The sequence below is a fragment of the Parasteatoda tepidariorum genome, chromosome 9, assembly GCF_043381705.1.
Source record: "Parasteatoda tepidariorum isolate YZ-2023 chromosome 9, CAS_Ptep_4.0, whole genome shotgun sequence".
In the NCBI taxonomy this organism is placed as follows: Eukaryota; Metazoa; Arthropoda; class Arachnida; order Araneae; family Theridiidae; genus Parasteatoda; species Parasteatoda tepidariorum.
This window is the reverse complement of record NC_092212.1, coordinates 58957681-58977691: the sequence shown is the minus strand read 5'-3', so window position 1 is coordinate 58977691 and position 20011 is coordinate 58957681. Positions and strand designations below refer to the sequence as shown.

At 28.1% G+C, this 20011-nt stretch overlaps 1 protein-coding gene across 2 annotated transcripts in view; it reads right to left on the bottom strand.

Moving 5' to 3' along the window:
* LOC107449242 (metal cation symporter ZIP14) overlaps positions 1–19406 on the bottom strand; it is a 39605-nt gene extending 20199 nt beyond the window's left edge. Inside the window, exon 1 of one of the 2 annotated variants that reach the window (XM_071184769.1) lies at positions 19269–19406. The gene's annotated coding sequence lies outside the window, so the exon portion shown is untranslated. Of the gene's footprint in view, positions 1–11701; positions 11841–19268 lie in introns of those variants that run through there. The other variant, XM_071184768.1, reaches the window with a different exon arrangement.
* Between the last annotated feature and the right edge of the window lie 605 nt (positions 19407–20011).

The window sequence follows — 20011 nt, the reverse complement described above, 5'->3', positions numbered from 1 at the left end:
ATTTATGTTATGTTTTTAATTACTCAAAAAATTTAATTGATACGCATGTATGTTACGTATAAACCTACACGCAATATTTGTAAATGATAAAATATATTTTTGAAAATGTGCATTATCTAGCAATTGAATTTATTATTCTAATATTGAAACAGTATAATGGTATCTATGACCTCCGTAATAAATGAAGTATTTACGGACTTTTATGAATATTAAGGAATTGAATCAATTTTTCACGTTCCTTAATATACATAAAAGATATAAACTTAATATACACATTAATATACATTCTCATCCCATTGAAAAAAAAGTAATTTAATAAATATTTTTTTTACAATAAATGCTTCTAGTAATAAAATAAACGCGACATATGTCATTGAAGAAACAGCGTACATCCCTTCATTTGTATATTTTTTCCTGCTTGAAATTATTTCACATATTTCTTTTTTCACTAGCATACATCCGATTACCTTAAAATTTTAAAAATATCTATTTTTTCATTTGCAAGAAATTTTTACTTTAAAACGTGATAACAGTTTTAAATACTCTAAATTTTTTTTTCTTGTAAATAATATGTCTTTGTTAATTTCTAAAAAAAAATTTTCATGAAAAAGTTTACATTATTCTTTTATCAAGATTGATTTAACAGTGTCACCAAAATATCACTAAATATCACTATAGCTCACTATATCACTAAAACAAAACAGGTTATGTTTTCTTACAATAGCGTTATTAATAATTAGCGTTATCAATAATTCTTCAAAATAGCGTTCAAATAAAAATAAAGCATGGTATTAAAATGTTACGTTATTTTTTGTGATTGGTTCATTAATAAATAATTTCTATTTATTCGCAAACACAATTTCTTGAAAAAAAAATTTAAAATTAAATCTATTATGTCCAAAAAGTAGATCATTTTATAAAATATAAATTATTGCTTTTAATAAAATATAAATACAGACTATTTGTAAAGTGATCCTATCAATAAAAAGGCGTTATTTTCTTTTTTATTTCTCTACTAAAAGGAATTAATGAGTTATTTTTATTCATCATGGCTAGTCGAGGAGGAGAAAAAGAGAATATCGAATTACACTGTTTAGGTTAATGTAATTTTCGTTCTCCCACCACATTCACGCGTAATCCATCGCCAATTCCACCTGCAATCGCCAAGTTTATTATCTACGGTATGTTTTGTCAATACGCCTCCGGACACGCCAAAATAATTTTTAAAAAAAACAGTAATTTAACTGCAAACTAAATTTTACAAACATTTGACTATTTTTGCTTGCTTTATAAAAGCTATAGCATGACATTACTACTGTAAAGTGGTCGTCGTCTCTGCTTTATCAAGGCGTTTAGGCCCCGAAGGGGCCTTTTACCTTTCCATATGAAATGAAATCATGAAATACTAAAATCATGAGTTGGGTACAAGATACAGGGAGAGAACGAAATAATAATTAAAAAAAAAAAAAAGCTTTTAAGATTTAGATTTTTAAGATTTGGGTTGATCTGATTGGTCTAGGTGTGATCATTGGGGGCGGGGATATTACTATTGTAAAGTGGTGAATTATATAAGCCTACGAATTATTTAGAAATAGTGGTGGATAAAAATCTACCAAATAGAATTTATTAAACCAGGAATCACAATTGATAAACTACCACTTTAAAATATATATTTGCTGTCCGGAGCAAGTTGGCATCGCTGCAGGTATGTAAATTGAAGTCTGCTGTAGCTTCTGATTTTCTTGCCCGCTGTTCACTTACAGGGAGGGCTAGTTTACTCCCTTGAAGAAACTCTCGCAGCTCCAAACCTCCGATTTTCGCCTGTGACGTCACGGTGGCGCAAAGCTTGAGTTTTTACTTCAAGAACGAAGCGCTCGGTCTAACTAGCTTTAACTAATATTGGAGCATTCCTTTCTGTAACATATTCCAAGACATTCTTTGTTTCCTATAATGATTTTCCTCAGTTTTGGGAAGTGAATTACAAAAATTTAAAATTATTTATGAAATGCCAGTTTGTGCGATTGTAGCTTACAAAAATTCAGATAGAAACACAAACGGAAAAATTATAATTTTACCCGTGCTTCCTAAAGTAAATGAACAACTATGTAAAGAATGGCTTCAACATTGCTAACGAAATGACCCAGTTAATATTAAATATGAACGGATATGCAGTAAGCATTTCTTAAAACAAGATTATGAAGATGATATGAGAAATCGTTTGCAGATTGCCGATTAGAATGATTTTAAAACTGCTATAACTCTATCAAGTGCTCGCTTATCTAAGGGAGGACTAATTGTTCCGTCAGCAGCATGGATGGAAGTGTGTCAGGAATTTGAGAACATTTTTCAAAGTGTGCATGGGACAGAAAATCAAAAAGTGTCATCAAAGAATTTATAAGTGAATTAGAGGGACGATATCCCGCAGTGAATAAAACAGCAATACGCTTATTTTGCATTTCAGAACTTTAATAAGAATTCGCCATCTAAATTGAAACCTCCCAGCTACTTCAAAAAAAAAAAAAAAAAAAAAAAAAAAAAAAAANAAAAAAAAAAGGCAGACGAAAAAATTAAAAAATGAATAAGTCAAAGAAAAGAAAATCTTAAATGAAAAGTATAGATAATTAATAGTCAAAATTCTCCTAATTTCATACAGTAGTTTTTAATGTAGTTATTCTAAAGATTTACATATCTGCCAACTTTTAATTCCTTTCATTATGATTTTTCCCAGTGGTATTAAATTGGAATTAAAATTTCAGTTTTAAACAAAAAAAATATGTTGTATTTCAAATAGCTGAAGCTGACAGTCGTAGCAGCAACACATGTTAATATATATGCTAAATTGTTTTAAAAATAGTGGTGATCAAAATCATTTAAAAAATTAAGTTTACAAAAGAAAAAATAGTATATATTTGCCACCACTTTAAATATAAAAATAAAATTTTACGCCAAATGCGTAAAAGTTGGCAGGTAAGTACTTATTATTTTTTTAAGTTATAATATTACTTTTTTGAATATAATTATATTCTTTTAAATTTAAATATCTATAAACAATTGTAAAATTTCTAATATTTTTATCAACCTAAATTATTATTTTGTTAGAATAATTAGCGTTTAAGGTTGTTGTTTCCTAATGATTAAGCATAAACAAATTGCCATTAACAGCATATTTTAAAATCAAGATTCCAAACTTAACCTAACTTTACAAATTATTGTTATCGAACAATATGTAGAGTCCGCGAAGCCTTTCTTTTTTTTTGGCCCTCAAACTAAAATATATTAGTTGTCTTTTTTTTTTTTTACTGACAATTTTCGTAAGAAATCTATATGGGTTGAAAGTACTTTTTTTCGTTTAAAGAAAAATTGATTTCTTCGTTTCTGGGAAATTTAACACACCAACGGTGCAACAAAAATTCATTTCTCAAGTAAAAATCTACTTCTTATTTTAATTTGTAATTCAATACGTTTGTTTTGTACAACTTTGTAAAAATCTGACAGTAATATTTAATGTTCCTTCAAACATAAAAGAATCTTGCATAAAATTTTGATAAAGTTGCGGCAGCCATTTGACTGGTGTTTTTGATTGCGGCCCCCGGCGTCATGTAAGTTGGAAAACCCTGTGCTATATGTGCTATATCATTATCGTCGTCGCTAATAAGGCGCCTGATGTTTACCGCCTTTTTCTCATCCATATTGTAAATTTTTATGTAAAGGTTGTACATTTTAGAGACTGAAATGCAAATTGTAGTAAAAATTTGAATTAAATATTTTGTATTCTAGATATAATGAACAGCCATTGGTTAGAGATTTATGACTTTTTTTTCAAGTTTTCAAAAGTAAAAATTTCATTAAATCTTGAGGCATCACAATTTATGGCTTTTTCTAAAAATTTGCAATCACTCATTGCGATAGGATGATCTAAATAATCAGTGCTGAGATCGCAAGATTCTTAATACGGAAAAACCATCTTGGTCGTGTTATTTTTCGGAGAATTTTATTTTGATAACTTTTGAGCTTTTGCATGAGTGATGTGGAAAAAGTTGAATACGTATTGCAGTTACGTCCTTAAAATTCAGGATAATGCATTTGAAATGAAAAGTGGTTACTAGTATTTGAAGAAAATTATTATATTTTTGCCAAAATAGCTACTCATTTCATCTGCGGATTGTTGTAAAATCATTTTATTCTATATTTTTAAATTGACAAAATAAAAACTTTTACTTTTTTTATTCCTAAATTATTTACCACTGTGTACTTTAAACAAGATGGCGTGCTAAAGTCGAACTAAGTTATTCCCCATAAGTAAGAATGTTAATTAACGCGAATTTAATTAAATACAACGCCGTATCACTCATCGAATAGTTAAATTATAATTCTTTTTTGGCTAAGTCTTTTTCTTAACTTAGATTTATTATTTTGTATGTATTTTAATGTAACCGTGATTATTTTCATTTTGGGTATCTGGTAACTCCGTTGAATAGTTAGTTTGTTTATGTTCTTCATGGCTTCCAGTCTTGAAAGAATGATGGGCTTATGGGCTTGTTCTACTTGAAATAGAATGGAAAGAACAATTGCTAACGTAAGCAAGCACTACGTTTCAACAACCAATCAGGATCGAGATCCCACACTACGTCACTTGCAAGTATTCCGTTACATTGTTAACTGTAAGTAGGCAATTTTTACCGTGTCTAATAATAGTCGGATTGTTTACATAGATATATTTAAATTAATTAAATTAAGATAAAAATATCATTTCAAATTAAATTTATTAAATAAAATATCATATAATTAATTTTTACTGTAACTAATTTAAATATTTAAAAAAAAAATCTTCCCTCAAACATGGGGAAAATGTTCAGCTTTGTTCAACACGTTTAAAAGTCTTAAATTAAAAAATCGTCAGTTCTAACTAATTATCATACTTCATCAGGCTCTTAAACAACGAAATTTGCCTTTAAATCTATGAAAATCCATCAGTTCAATCATAAGTCATCCAGGGTATCTCGAATATAGTTATATTTTGTTATAAATTTTTGCTTTTTCATTAAAGAAGAATTCAATTTTATCGAAACATTTTTTTTTAATATTTAAAATGATAGTTAAAGAGCAATAGATGTTTTGAATTTCCTTTTTTTTAAAAAAAAAAATATATTTAGAACACTTAATGTATTAAAACATTTCTATCTAGACTTTTTTGTACATGATTTAAAATTTTTCAGCTATTTCATGTTAGTCAAAATCTTTTCCAATCACATTGATTAAATTAGAAAATAATAAATATTATTATATGCGTTTTACTACCGCTAGTAAATATCTTCAGGTTAAATCGGAAAATTCGACGGCTATGTCATATTAAAAATAAAAAGAATTTAGTACAGTTTGTAATTTGACCTGAGAAATTTATTCTTCAAAAATCTAGAATTTCGCAGGGAAGAGTGACGTAGATAATTATCCTCTCTGCGTAATATCGTAGGAAGTAGAGGAAAAGCGAATGAATAATTGCCTTTTAACATCGCTTCATTTGACACATCATAGACAGGCAAAGATTAAATGACTACATAACATTACTTCTGAAACTTCTCGTTTTATTTCTGTCAGATCACTAAACACGCAATTTTGGATCGGAGAAGAAGACACAAATACCAACGTAGAAGTTCTTGCACTTCGCAATGTCTAAAGCGGTAGCGAAATAACAATAAAACTAATATTCATTTGTTTGATTTTGACAGCATTAAATAATTTAACAAGACTCACAGGTCTCATATATTTTTTAAAGTGATCGTTAAAATCATTAACAATTGTAAATTTAATACCACTTTAAATATTAAAAAATATATATAATTTATTTAAATAAACTTTATATTGTAAGTATTTTAGGTACCTAATTTATTTTCAGCTCTTTTCACTCTTCGGGTAAATATGTACTAGTGGTATTTAACCCTTTTGAAGGCCGAGGTAAGTATACTCACCACCACGTTTTACCACTTAAAATTTAGGTTTTCTTGAAGTGAGTTTGAATAAAATTGGTAACCATTTGTAACTTTTTTTAAAAAACGTATAAAATTCCTTTCGAAGTTTGTAGCATTTAAGGAATTTATTTTATAAATAAAGAAAAATAAAAGTCAGTAAGTTCCTATTAGGTCATGTTAAATATATTTACCACCAAAAAAATGGCATTTTTATAAACTAAATGAGTTGTTTTGTTTTTTTAATGTCAATTACTGTTCTTAAAACAATTTCAATTCCAAAAATACTTTAATTTACCTTTACTAAAAATAAAGGGTTAAGTCGATGTTATAATGTATAATTCTTTGTTTTGTTAATAATAAATTGATAAAAAGTTATTTAGTACACCACTACTTGTAAGTTATTCAAAAATTCATATAAAGCGCTTTTTTTTAAATTTTATTTTCGTATTATATTATATTTAACCCAGACCTTCCTTAGTAATATCGATCGTCATGATTATTTTATTTTATATTGTTTATGATTATATTGTCATTTAATTATACACCATGCCACTCAACATTTCTTGATTGTCCATGTCACACGAACCCCCTCTCGATTTTTTTCTGCTGAGCACCCCCTCTTCTCCCATCTCCATTCCTCCTCACTACTCCTCATCATCGATTTATTACTACAGGTGAATCGGTTAATGCCGCTTCGCGGCAGCGCACCGAGATTTATGTGATTTCTACCATTTTATTTTCGTGGTAAAGCTTGTAAATTGTTGACAAAAATCCCGAATGTTTTAATTTTTAGTTGTATACCTATCTTTTAAAATAGTTTGCAAAATACGTAGTATTTGGCAGATATACTTCATATTTGTTTACTTAATTTTCAGAAAAAGAAAGAGCAAGAATAAAAATGTAAATATCCTTTATATTAGAACTACTGGAAAGTCCTGTCAGCGATAGTACACTCTTCCCTTTCCAGAAATGGTAATGGTTCTTTTATAAAAGAAAGTAGTAGGGTATTTAATCTTAAGCTCAATGATTATGTTCTAACTTTAAAAGACACTGCAAGTACAGCGCAAAAGAGCCTGTGCATCCGACAAAACTAAGTGGTGCATCTGGGTAAATTGAGTAATATCCTACATAATTAAGGGTAAATGTCCTACCACTTTTTTTAATATAAAGGCATCTTTGTATAAATTTGAGCGTATTCATTCGCTGGTAGAATTTTGCGGTAAATCTAAAGTTTCGAATTTAATATTACTGAATTAGAAGTGATTAAAAAATTCAGAAATATACAAAGTGGCAATAACAGTCATCATGTTTCAAGTGCTCAAAAATATACGCCCATTTTTAAGACTTGCTAGGCTTAAATGAGAAGAAAAAAAAACAAAATTTATTTTAGATATGAAACGTAGAATGGAAAAAATTAAGGTGAGGAACAAGATTAGAAAAACCACAGTAGCCGAGAGAAGAAGAAAAAAAAAGGTGGAAAACAGAACAGGAAAAACCACAATAGCTGAGAGGGCAAATCAGGGTAAAATGCATATCCTCGCGCTATGAAGAAATGGTAAAAAAAACAAATATCGCTTCCACGGGAATCAGCATTCGTGTGAAAAAAACAAGATTCCAGGGTACGAAGATGAGCTGATGTGACTTATTCTTATTCTCAAAATTGAATTAATGCCCAAGATTCCAATAAATAATTAGAAACGTGTGTTGCGTTCTTTTAGTTCTTCAATAAATAAATAAGTAAATAAAAAATAAGAGACAAAGATTAAAGGATTATCAATCTTCTGTCATCTTCAGAGTTTCTCTAGGCGATGCTGGATGAACAAAACCAGGAACAAGCAAATAATTGCATTATATTGCAGAAAATAAATATGCAGATAGTTAACTTACTAGAAAGAAGAAGAAAAAGAATCCAGAAGGAAATATTTTAATTAATATTTTATCTTTTCCGGAAAAGTAGTAACTCTACACGATAAATCAGGAATATTCTTTTTAAGAAAAAATTATATACTCGGAAGTTTCTATTTTGTTAGTAAACAAATCATAAAGCACTTTTATCATCAATTCAAAAAAAAATAATAAAATAAAATAGAAAAAACTATCCTGATTTATGTTAACAGTTAAGACGCTTTTCATTTAAACACACTGTTGTATTCTAGCTTATAACAAACAGCAGAACCAATATAATGTGTTTAAATTTTCTTTTATCTATTAATTAAAGCAAGATAAACATTCTTTTTTTGTCTAAATATTATAGATAGCTCATCAGATCAGATTAGAATGATTTCTAAGTCAATGGCATAGGAAGCTTTTAAAATGAAACAGATAATACAGCAATGTTTTCCTTTGCTTTTCTCTTACAAAGTCAATGGCACAATAAAAAAGAATGATATTAACAAGATAATATAGTTCTCTTTTTGTTTACTTTCCTTTTTAATATTCTATCTGATAAAAACAAATGATGAAAGACTTGTGCGATAAAAATAGATGCAACAACTTATCTCCTCATAGACATGAATCTCCTGTTTTCTGCTCTTTGACTTTGATCAGTAGTTTCACAATTGATTAACCGATGCAGCATTACGTACATAGTCAGGTCATATAATGTAGTACAAAAGCGCTTCAACCGGACATTTATTAGACCGGACAGACTAAAAGCGCTTTGAACGGACTTATCCGGTAATCAAGGTTGTTTCGATTTGGTAAATTTCTTAAAGTGGTTGCTGCAGAAACTATTTTCGGAGAATTGTTATAAATTAAACACAATAAGTTACAAATTTTTTATTTAAAAGCTTTAATAATTTATAGATTTATTTTATAAAATTTTAATTAATTAAATATTTTATACACAATATTTATAAAAATAATTATAATCATCAATTAATTAAAATTTTTTTAATAAATATAAAATTAAATTAAATTTAAAAAAATAAATAAAAATTTAACAAAATTTTATTTTGAGAAATTATAAAATTTTAAATAAATTATCGTAACTAAACAGGAGTGCCAGGATGGGAGGTAGGTCACTTAAGGTCGCTGTGACCTCCCAAAGATTTTCATTATTCGGCAAATTTTGTCTGGCTATTCAGTATGTACAAAAATTGGATTTATTGAAAAACTAATTAACTTAAAATTGTAATTTTTTTGCAGTTTTATACTCTTATTGCAGAAATTTTTTTAAAATTATTATTACATCATTTGAACACAACGAATGTGTCAAAAAATATGCTTATTTTAATGAGAGGAATATTCTATTTCTGTTTAGTATTCGACAAGATTTGTCACCAAATTAGTTGTAATTCGGTTCATGAAAAAGTGAAAAATAATGTCTTCGTCTTAGCAGTGAATTATTTTTTTCTTCCATTTATTTATCGATTGGTTCATTAATTATTTTATTTATTAACTGGAATAATTAAACATAAAACTATTAAATAAGTAATATATTTATGAAAAAACTAGCATGTCATAAAAATATTAACGACCAAATAACTTAATTTTCCTTTTTTTATTGAAGCAATTTAATTTCTTATACATATTTCATTCTACAAGGATAACGGCATTTTGTCTTACTTCTTTCGAATTTGACCAAAAAAAATGTATTTTAAATGCTTTAAAAAAAAATTTATATTCAATATTTGATCACATTTGCTGAATTAAATATTAGTTTGTCCTTTTTTTGAATAATAAATAAATTAAATGGTTTAAATAAAAATAATTTCACTTTGGTTATAGTATATCTGTTTCTTCAGCTGCTTGCAAACTTGATTTTATTATAGAATGGGCTTCTAAAATATGCTTGTTTGTTGATTTCATATTAGAAAGATCAACTTTTTTTTAGCTGCGTGCGCTTGCATTTTTTTGTGAAGTTTTTTTTACAGTGATAATGAAATAAAAATCGCAACAATGTGAGCAGAAATTTAATTTCATCAACGCATGTTAATTGATTTCCCTAAAGCATACGTCGGATGGGGCATAATTTGAAATAGTTAAAGTTTTTTTAATGCTAATTTTCACTTACATCCTGACTGTAAACGATTTCACCTAGAAATTCATATTTATCCTGACGTTTGAACTTTAGTGTTGTTTTCTCCAATTTATTGATTAGATAGTACATAATTATAAATTTCATTTTAATATTTGAAAAACCATGGCTTTAAGAGATTTCATATGTAAATACTATACACGTTATTTTTGTCTTTGGAAGTTAGAGTTACTTTCTTTAATCTCTCGAGGAAAAAAAAAGTAAGTATTTCAGCTTGAACGATCTCCAAATCAGAAGCTTTAAAAGAAATAAGGAAATAAAACGCATCAACAAATTCTACGTTTTACCTTAATGCGTAAATAAATTCGAAATATTATGTCAGGAGAATGAATTTACATTACATAAGATACGATATTCAAATTAAATTACGTTAGAATTTCTCACTAAGAGAAGGTTATTTACTAAGGAACTTTTGAATATATTCAACCTCAGCGGACCTTGAAGAAATGATTCCAAGAATGAAAATCGTTATAATACCATTTTGTTTGATTAAAAAAAGTCATCTGACCGAAACATGCAAACGATTTTTGATTTTAAATATGAGTTTCTGAATCAGAGATGTATAGAAATGTAGTTTAAAACAGGATTTGATATGCAATTGGTTTTATGAGATTAAAATGTAATAATAATTAGGGTTTCCAAGAACAGAATACTCTAAAAAGTATATCACTTACCAGATCTATATTTCCATTTTTATAAAAAGGTCAGTGGCCTTTTTATAAATATTTGACAGTTCTGTTAACATGCTGATTAGTATGCCATCCCGAAGAATAATATAAAATATAAAGAAATTTATCAAATTTTCTTTTCTTGTCAAGAGAAATAATTATTCTTAGCTACCATTTCTCAATAACAGATTAAAATATCGAGCAATGAAGCAATTTTCAAGAAAAAAAAGTTACTAATGAGAGAAAAGTGGTCTATAAGTTCAGGACAGGATATTTTAAATTCCCTGAGGAATTTTCTTACTTTACTTTATTTACAAAAATTGGACACCTGGGGTGTGCAGAAAGCCCATATCCCATACATCATGTAATATTATAGAAATTTAAAATAAAAAACAGTTTGAGTTCATTAGTCTATACTCTCTGGGTGGCTGTTACTACAGAGATGCCAACTTGCTCCGGACAGCAAATATATATTTTTAAAGTGGTAGTTTATCAATTGTGATTCTTGGTTTAATAAATTCAATTTAGTAGATTTTTATCCATCTTTATTTCTAAATAATTCGTAGGCTTATATGATTCACCACTTTGTTGTAATTAAGTCATGCTATAACTTATTTGACAAATTTACTTTGTAGTTATTTACCGTTTTTTTAAATTATTTTGGCCTGTCCGGAGCAGTTGACCTCTCTGTTACTACTTAAAGAATTATTGGAAAAAATTTTATATCTATTTTAAAGTTTTTCAAAAAAATACTGGTAGCTACAAATAATTTCCTTTTTTTCAAGAAAATGAGAATAACATATGAAAAAAACGTTATAATAAAAATTTAGTTTTACTTCACTAGTGGTTCGTACTCTGTGTGAATTTTAGTGGATTAACGGTTTTGGGAAAAGTTGAAGCCTTGATATTTTGTTTTTGCTTCTTAACTTTTATAATGGAATAAAAAAAGGAATAGGATAATTTTGCAGATTTTCTTCTCGAGAAAAAAATGTTTAAGAGGAAATAAGTATCAAAATGATGGTACTTACATTTATTCCATGAGCATGGCTCACTTGAAGATTATAGATTCACTTCCACAGAGCTAAGAATCACTTAGAAACGGTAATGAAATATCCATTTATAGGAATCATTTTTCGTTTCTCTTTAAACGAAGTACATAACACTTATATCATAAATAGTAGATTTTCCCATAAATTACAATAGGTTATTTCCCAGGCAGAGAAAATCAGTAAAAGAGTAATATTTTTGTCAAGTTCAGCAAACGTGGAAAAAAAAATATTGACGTGACCAATGGGTAGCCTTTATCTTCAATGTCACGTGATTGAACTTTGTTCCTCTTTTTTTTCTCCACATAAATTATCATTATGTCCGTTCAAAAATATTTTATGCCTGTTCGTTTATCTATAAGTCTTTTACATGAACTTGAAGACATCGGTTGTCACCGAAATTTCTCTTGATGCGATAAGAAAGGTCTAGACATGCATAGTTTAATATTTCATGAATGAAGATGTTCTGAATTAAAATGATCATAGTTTTACGGTGGGAAAAATATAGTTTGAATTTTTATGTGTACCAATAATTATTATTTACTCTCAATTACCCTGTTCATTTATTCAGAGAGCGAAATTTTTACTATGAAATTAATTTAAAAAAATGCTTTATTTGTTATTTGTGTGCGATGTGTATTTTTGTCAATCATCATTAGCAAATCTCAGCAATATTAGAAGTTATGACGTTTTGTATCATATGAAAATGGCCCTAGGTAGTTTATGGTGGGAAAAATATTATTAGAATTTCAATTTTTTTTCTCCAGTAATTAATATTTATTTTTATTTATACGCATCATGTTTTTTTAAAGAAAAATTTATTTAGAAAATTCGCAATTAAGAAATAGCGTTATAATTTTTGTAAGTAAGATGCATATACTGGTCTTAATACTGGTATATATTGCATATTGGTGTCCATTGTATTTAGATAAAAATTATTCGATATGTCAAATATTTCTAATATTCTTGAGCAGTGGTTACCAAAAGGTGTTTCGCGGATGCGTCACATGGGTTCTGAAAATAAAAACTTTTTTTTTCTTTTTTTTAATCAGTTAAGATTTTTGAAGTCGGTAAATATTTAATTTTATGATCTATTATTTATCTTATTATTTATTATTATCTATGTATAATTCATTATCCATTATTTAGGCAATTTATAATTAATTATTTATTGAACCAGTGAGCCCCACCCCCTGCTTGCTTACGCTCCCCAAACCCTGAAGATTGCTGTGTAGCCTTATATAGTTTGCTTTGCAAACCATGCTCGCTTCGATCGGTAAACTAAACATATTTGAAATGTGTTCTTACGTAAACTCTTAAAAATTTAAATAATTCATTATAACCTTTAAAGCTAATTCCTCTTTAAAAAATTAGAATTTTTAATCAATAATAAGTTATGAAATTAAAATAATTAAATTGAAATAAATGACATGCAGCAGAAACAAAACAATAAAAAAATAGTGCGTGGAGACCCTCCGGGCGGAAGAAGTGAAACTTCGCAATGTGGAAATGAAAATAGGAAGGGGTAGAAATTGATTTTTAGTGAAATCATATTGTTTCTTTAAGACAAACTTTATTAACATTGTTGACAATTCACAATTGATCGCATCTTTTAATTATCATTTTCGAGTGGAGAAATATCCAAATCTATAACATTTACAATGGGATTATGATAACTAAAGTAAGATACGAAATGTTTGAGTTCTATTTTTTCAATATTTCTTGCAAAAACTGCATCAATGGTAGTTCCCCCTTTGGTTGTTGGATCATTCCTACCATTTATCATTTCCAATCCAAATTTGTCTTTAAGGAAGGTTAATAATGTTTCAGCTTCAGGTAACGAGAAATTCACATTAAAATCTCCTGCAAGGATCACAGGCCGCTCGTTGCCCTGGTAGCGTTAAACGTTTAACGCAACCTTGTTGGAAGTCGCATTAGAAGTTTCACTTCAATTATGCTCTTTTAATAAACAATCACTATTGAAGATTCACAACTTCGTTAAAAACACAATTATTTCAACACTTTGAAGTATCACTATAAAGCTGTTCAAATGATTACGTATTAGGAAGTCAAATTGAAATCAATTGAAAATATATATCAAATCATGTTTTATCTTTATTTTTAATTTAAGTCTACAATCAATATTTCTAATGTTATGTAAAAACGTCCATTTGTCATATTAAATTTTTTCATTGTTTTAATATTTCACAAGCAAACGACTTGATTTTTTTATGGCTACCACGATGTTTGCCAAATCAATGTATTTTACCTTACTGAATGTAATTTAATGATGAATGGGATAGGGGCCGCTTCGTGGCCTAGGTGCCCAGTTTGTTTAAATAAAGTAAAGTAAAAGTCAATTGAAAATAGGAAACTTTATAGAAAAACTTGCAAAAACTAAATATTATTATGATTTTTTTAAAAAAAAACAATTGGGTATACTATAGCCTACGTCACAGATCGTGTTATTCCTACTAAATTTAACTAGTAAACAGCATTTTCTGCGAACCTGATTTCTAGCAACAAGTAAAAGCATCAAACGAAGTGTCTTGTTGAAAGTCGCTACTCGCCAGGTTGGAATTGTATTAGTCTAGTTCCTTTGGAAATAATTTATACTGTTGTTTTACCGAAGTTTATGAATTTAGTAAGCATATTTAAAACTCAGTTTATTAATTAAACTAAAATGTAAATGTTATTTCTAGTAAGTGGAAGTAGTTGTGCTTTTTTCATATTATACCCAATTACTTTTCTTTGATACAACTCTTTATTTGCTAATATGAACTAATCTCTTTCAACCTTTCAATTCTTCCTATTTTATAGCTCAGTTTGTTTCAGGTTTTTGTTGTTCAGACGCGAAAAAAATTTTCATTCAGAAGTTTGTAAATATGTCTATTTCCGCCTTCCGGCTTATGACAGATCACACGCTTGGACGCAAAAAAGAAATGATTACCATCTTTGACGCCATGTAAGAGAAATATGTATATATAGATAGATTAAAATTTTTAAGTTAGCAATTTTAGTAAAATGCAAATAAATAAAATGGCAAAAATTTTAAATATATATATATATTAAATATATTATACATAAAATATGAACAGTTCATTTCCATTTTCTTTGCAGCAAACAAAGACTATATCATCTTATTTTGTCATATTATTTTTCATCTTATTTTATTCATTCTCAGTTTATACATCCGAAAGAAGAAAAAAAAATACAATATCAGAACAAAACTAGATCGAAATTAATTGCCCGACGTTTGAAATTAACTGCTGCCTGATATAAAGACTCTAAAACATAGATAAAATTATAAAATTTCAGAAAATATTTTTAAAATAATTAGCATTTTCGAAATAATTAATAAAAAATAATTTTTTCAAATAATTAGTATTCTCAAAATATCCATGAACGCTAATGAAATTTATCTATTAAGTCGGGGTTCCATCGAAAGAAGGTCGAATATTTAGTGTTCCATAGCTGACAAAAATTTGGGAAACACTGTTCCTCTCGTTCGCTGCTCTTGTTCATAACCTCTTGTTCGCTGTAGAGCCCCTGAATTAGACAGGCCGAATTATCATTTATTGTTGGAGCAAAGAGCTAACATAAGCACATCGAATAAATATTTTCAAGTGGTAGTTTATTAATTGTAATTCTTGGGTTCGATTTAGTAGATTTTAATCCACCACTATTTCTAAACAATGCGTAGGCTTATATAATTCACCACTTTACAGTAGTTATAACATGCCTTACATTCTTAAAAGCAAGCAAATATTGTCAACTATTTGCAAAATTTACTTTGTAGTTATTTACCGTTTTTTAAATTAGTTTAGCTTGTTCGCAGCAGTTGGCTTCTCAGTAATAACATAAGGAATACTAAAATTACGTTAACTTGTGAACTTTTTTTGCTCCAATATTGCTTGATAGGTCAGCTCTGATAGTATAGGAGCCTTAGTTCGCTGCTTCTTACTAACTCCCATAATAGTTGCGCAATCAATTTTGTGTAAAGATACATAACAGTTTTTTATCTTTTCATGTTGAAAACAATTTTAATGACTTTGAGACTTCGTGCGTGAAGCTCTCCGTTATGCTTTCGTTTATCTGTTATTCTAAAAACATACGGTTAATGGTTTCGTCAAGGATCATGTTTATTTCTTTATTATTATTATTTAATAGGAAAGATAGTTAGGTACATAATTCATATGGGTATATATTAAACAAGAAAGATTTCGAATTTGTATAAAAGTTCTTTACAGGAGCTTTTATTATTTTATAGCAGTGTTTCCCAAAGTGTGGTACGCGTAGCCCCAGGGGTACGGGAGTAGTTTAGCTGGGGTACGCGTTCTTATGCGAAATATCTTGCAACATACGAAAATTTCAAAATTTTTTATTTAAAAACAAAACTAGCCATGAAAATTTGCGATTACGTATTTTTCTATTGGCTATTTTTCGCAGAGTTAACAGTTAATAATTAGNGTCAAGGATCATGTTTATTTCTTTATTATTATTATTTAATAGGAAAGATAGTTAGGTACATAATTCATATGGGTATATATTAAACAGGAAAGATTTCGAATTTGTATAAAAGTTCTTTACAGGAGCTTTTATTATTTTATAGGAATCAGTTTACATTTTCTAGCCTTTACATTATTTACCTTTACTATTGTATAAAAATATAGAAAATAAGTAAAGCTCTTAAACTATTTGTTTATTGCAGGAACGCTCAATGAATGAGTAAGATTAACTATTGAAACAAGCATTAATTGCAAATTCTATTTCTATTGCAATAAAAATTTAATACATCAATATCGAATAGGAATAAAATTTAATTTTATAATTATATAAAAAAAATATTATTTTAAAAGTAAAATTGACAATTTTAGTTGTAAATTGTTTACCGCTACATAGTTGATTAAGTTTTTGCAAACAACAATATTTTACCTCTCCCGAAAATAAGCTATATATGAAATGATTTTGCTACCACTTCTTTTTCCCTCTTTTCCAGGGTATTAAGAGCCTTCCTTTAAATGTTAATTCATAACCTCTTTAACCCATTAATACCTGACTCCAAAAAGTGATCTATCCATGAAAAGTACCAATATTAATGTGTTAGTTCATATCTGTTCTCACCAAGTCAATTTTGATAATGCACTATACCAGTGATTCTCAACCACTGTGCCGCGGCACTTTTGTGTGCCTCCAAATTCTTAAAATGGGCCGTCAAATGTTAGAAATGATACAATGAAAATTGTAATGCTTTATAATTAGGGTGACCAGACGTCCCCGATGTCCGGGGATTTTCCCCGGCGAGGACCTCGTGTCCCCGGTCGGTTTGCGTCCCCGGTTTTGTCCCCGGTTATAAAATTAAAAAATTTTGTGTAAAATATTTGATAAAAATATGTTATATGCAATTTTTATTTTCTCAAAAATTTTCATACAAATTAATGTAAGCATTGAAAATTAAATGTAAACTAGTTTTTAAGANTTTGACACACAATTTTAAAAAATGTTGAAATAAGTATGAAATTTAATGACTATTAAAATTATTAATTAACAAAAGAAAGCAAGCTAAATATTAACTTTCAAACGGAAATAAAAGCTAATCATTAAAGTAAGCTATGCGATTAATAGTTCTAAAAACAAATTAACAAAGGATAACTAACAAAAAAATAAGCTAACAATTAATAATTAGTAATAAAACTAGTTTACAAGAAATCACACAAAAAATAATAATTAATGTTAAAAAAAACAGCAGTTAATAACGATAGAAAACAAGCTAACAATTAATAACTAGCACAAAAAAAAATAACTATTACTAACTAATAGAAAATTAGTCGAAAAAAATAATTTGGAAAATAATCACAAAAAAAAAGGTTGAGAATCACTGCACTATACTATGACTTTCGATTTAAATACGAATATTTATGTCATTGGTATATTGCGGTAGTTTGCAAAACTACTTTGATTTTGCAAAGTACATACTAATAATTAAACACGCGTGGTACAACTTTTTTCTCTATTGGAAAAAGGAACCTTTCCAATAAAGGGAGCTGGGTTAAATATTGTGGGAAGCTAGGACCAAAATCAATTTCTATGACACAGTTGACCATTACATGTTTTTAAACCAACATTTTACTTTCTCCTGGACACCTTTCTGAACAATAAAGTTCTTCCAAATACTCAAAGCAAATTATGGAGAGAAAAATAGAAATTTTACAAAATGTCAAAGTTAACACTTACTGGATTCAACTTATCCGGTTTTTATAGACATTATTATCTTAATTCCAATGCATCAAAAGCAAAGATGCGGAACACTTGTAAACAGAGAGAAAAAGACAGGAGGAGTGTGATTCTATAGTTATATCATCACTTCACACCAAATTAAATACAGAAAAACAGAAGAGTATAAAAAACTTTACGACGATACGCACAAAAGAATAATCACCTTTTTTACAACAAAGTAAAATAGAAATAAAACATAATATAACAAAAAGTATGTATTTTGGTGAAGCTAAAATATTGTTAAGAGGCCACTACCCACGCCATCTTGGATTGTACTTATATTTTCACTTTTCGTTTTTTTTAATATTTTTTGTGCTCAACGAACTTTTGATAATATAGAAATAATAATTTTGATAATACAGAAATAATATTTGATAATATAGAATTCGAAAACATAATACTTTTGCAAAAAAGTGGAAAATCAAGGGGTCACTTTATTACATTATGAAAGATAGCGCTTGATAGTAAGGGAATTATACTTTACTTTAGTGGAACTTATAATAATAACTTATAATAACTTTAATGGAATTTTCCCTCAAACTTTAAAGCAATAAAAATCTGCAGTTTGTATGTTTTTAATGTTATTGTTTTTTACATCAGTAATATAAAACTACACTCAGTTTTCAAGATTTTTTTAAAAAAAGTTTAATTTTATTACAGTTGAAACTGGTATATGATTACAGTTAGAACTGATTATAGATGTTGATGTTGAAAAATTCCTAGAGCGCAAATTGAACACAAATGAAGACATATATATATATATATATATATATATATATATNTGTTATTTTTTTCATTATTATTCCCCCCCTTTTTTTTCATATGTCTATAATTTTCCTTTGCTATGTCTTCATTTTGAACTTGCATATATATATATATATATACAGAGAGAGAGAGGCACTATTTGCTAAACTTCAATTTAAAGAAAAAAGTTAAAATACAAGAGCAAAGAAGACAAAATAAAGGTTAAGCACAAATGGACAAAATCATGTAAAAGGTTATTTCCGTAAACAGATGAAGTAAGTTAATAAGTGTCCTGACTAAGAATCGTAGTGTTAACTCCATTTGCATTCCAGCGCAAAGTAATATAACGTTAACTTCATATATATTCCATGGCAAAGTAATATAGTACTAACTTCGTAAGCATTCCACGGCTAGGAAATGTAGAGTTTACCTGCATTTTTTTGCTTCGGAATTAACAAAGGAACTTCTGAAAAGTACAACGATTGTATTATTATTATTACCAATTACATATCTAAATAGTTGACCCTACCTTTTCCGATAACCTTGCAAGTCTTGTAATTCTTTTATCGTTACAAAGTATCAGCAAAATTAAATAAATATAAAAATGTTTCATCATCAATAAAAGACAAGTCTTCTGATGAATTCCACGCTATAAATAAATCTGTTATTTCTAATGACAACCTTCGCCTTGCGACAGATGCAATCACACACGGCAAACATCTTTACCTGAATTGCTTTCTAACTTTTATTAGTAAATGATCCTATATTGGAACTATATATTAATGGATATTTTAATTCCCTCCTCCGAAGTTGTTCTTTGCGAAGAGATACACGTCATATATGACCTCATAAAGAGACAACTTTGATCTTATAAACACTGTGTATTATAAAAACATCGTTTCAAAATAACAGTAACCTCTACCTGAAACGAAAGTTATCAGAGTAAAGGAAATTTTCTGTATTACCAGTTTATAATGCTTTAATGTAATGATATTTGTCAACGTATCTAGATACCGGAATTAATTGCCTGATTATTCATCGGAATTAATTGCCTGAAGGCAATGCAAGGGTTATATAATTTATCTTAGTTTTTACGATATTTAAGTTAAATAAACAAAAGGGAGATAACTATGTATAGAGATGAATGGAAGAAAAAAAAACTTGAAGAAAACTCTGGGCTTAATGGGAATTTATTTACACGTGCATAAAGAGATAACTTATGAAATCTTTATAATAATATTAGCAGTGTTATTATTTATTTTTTTAATCGAT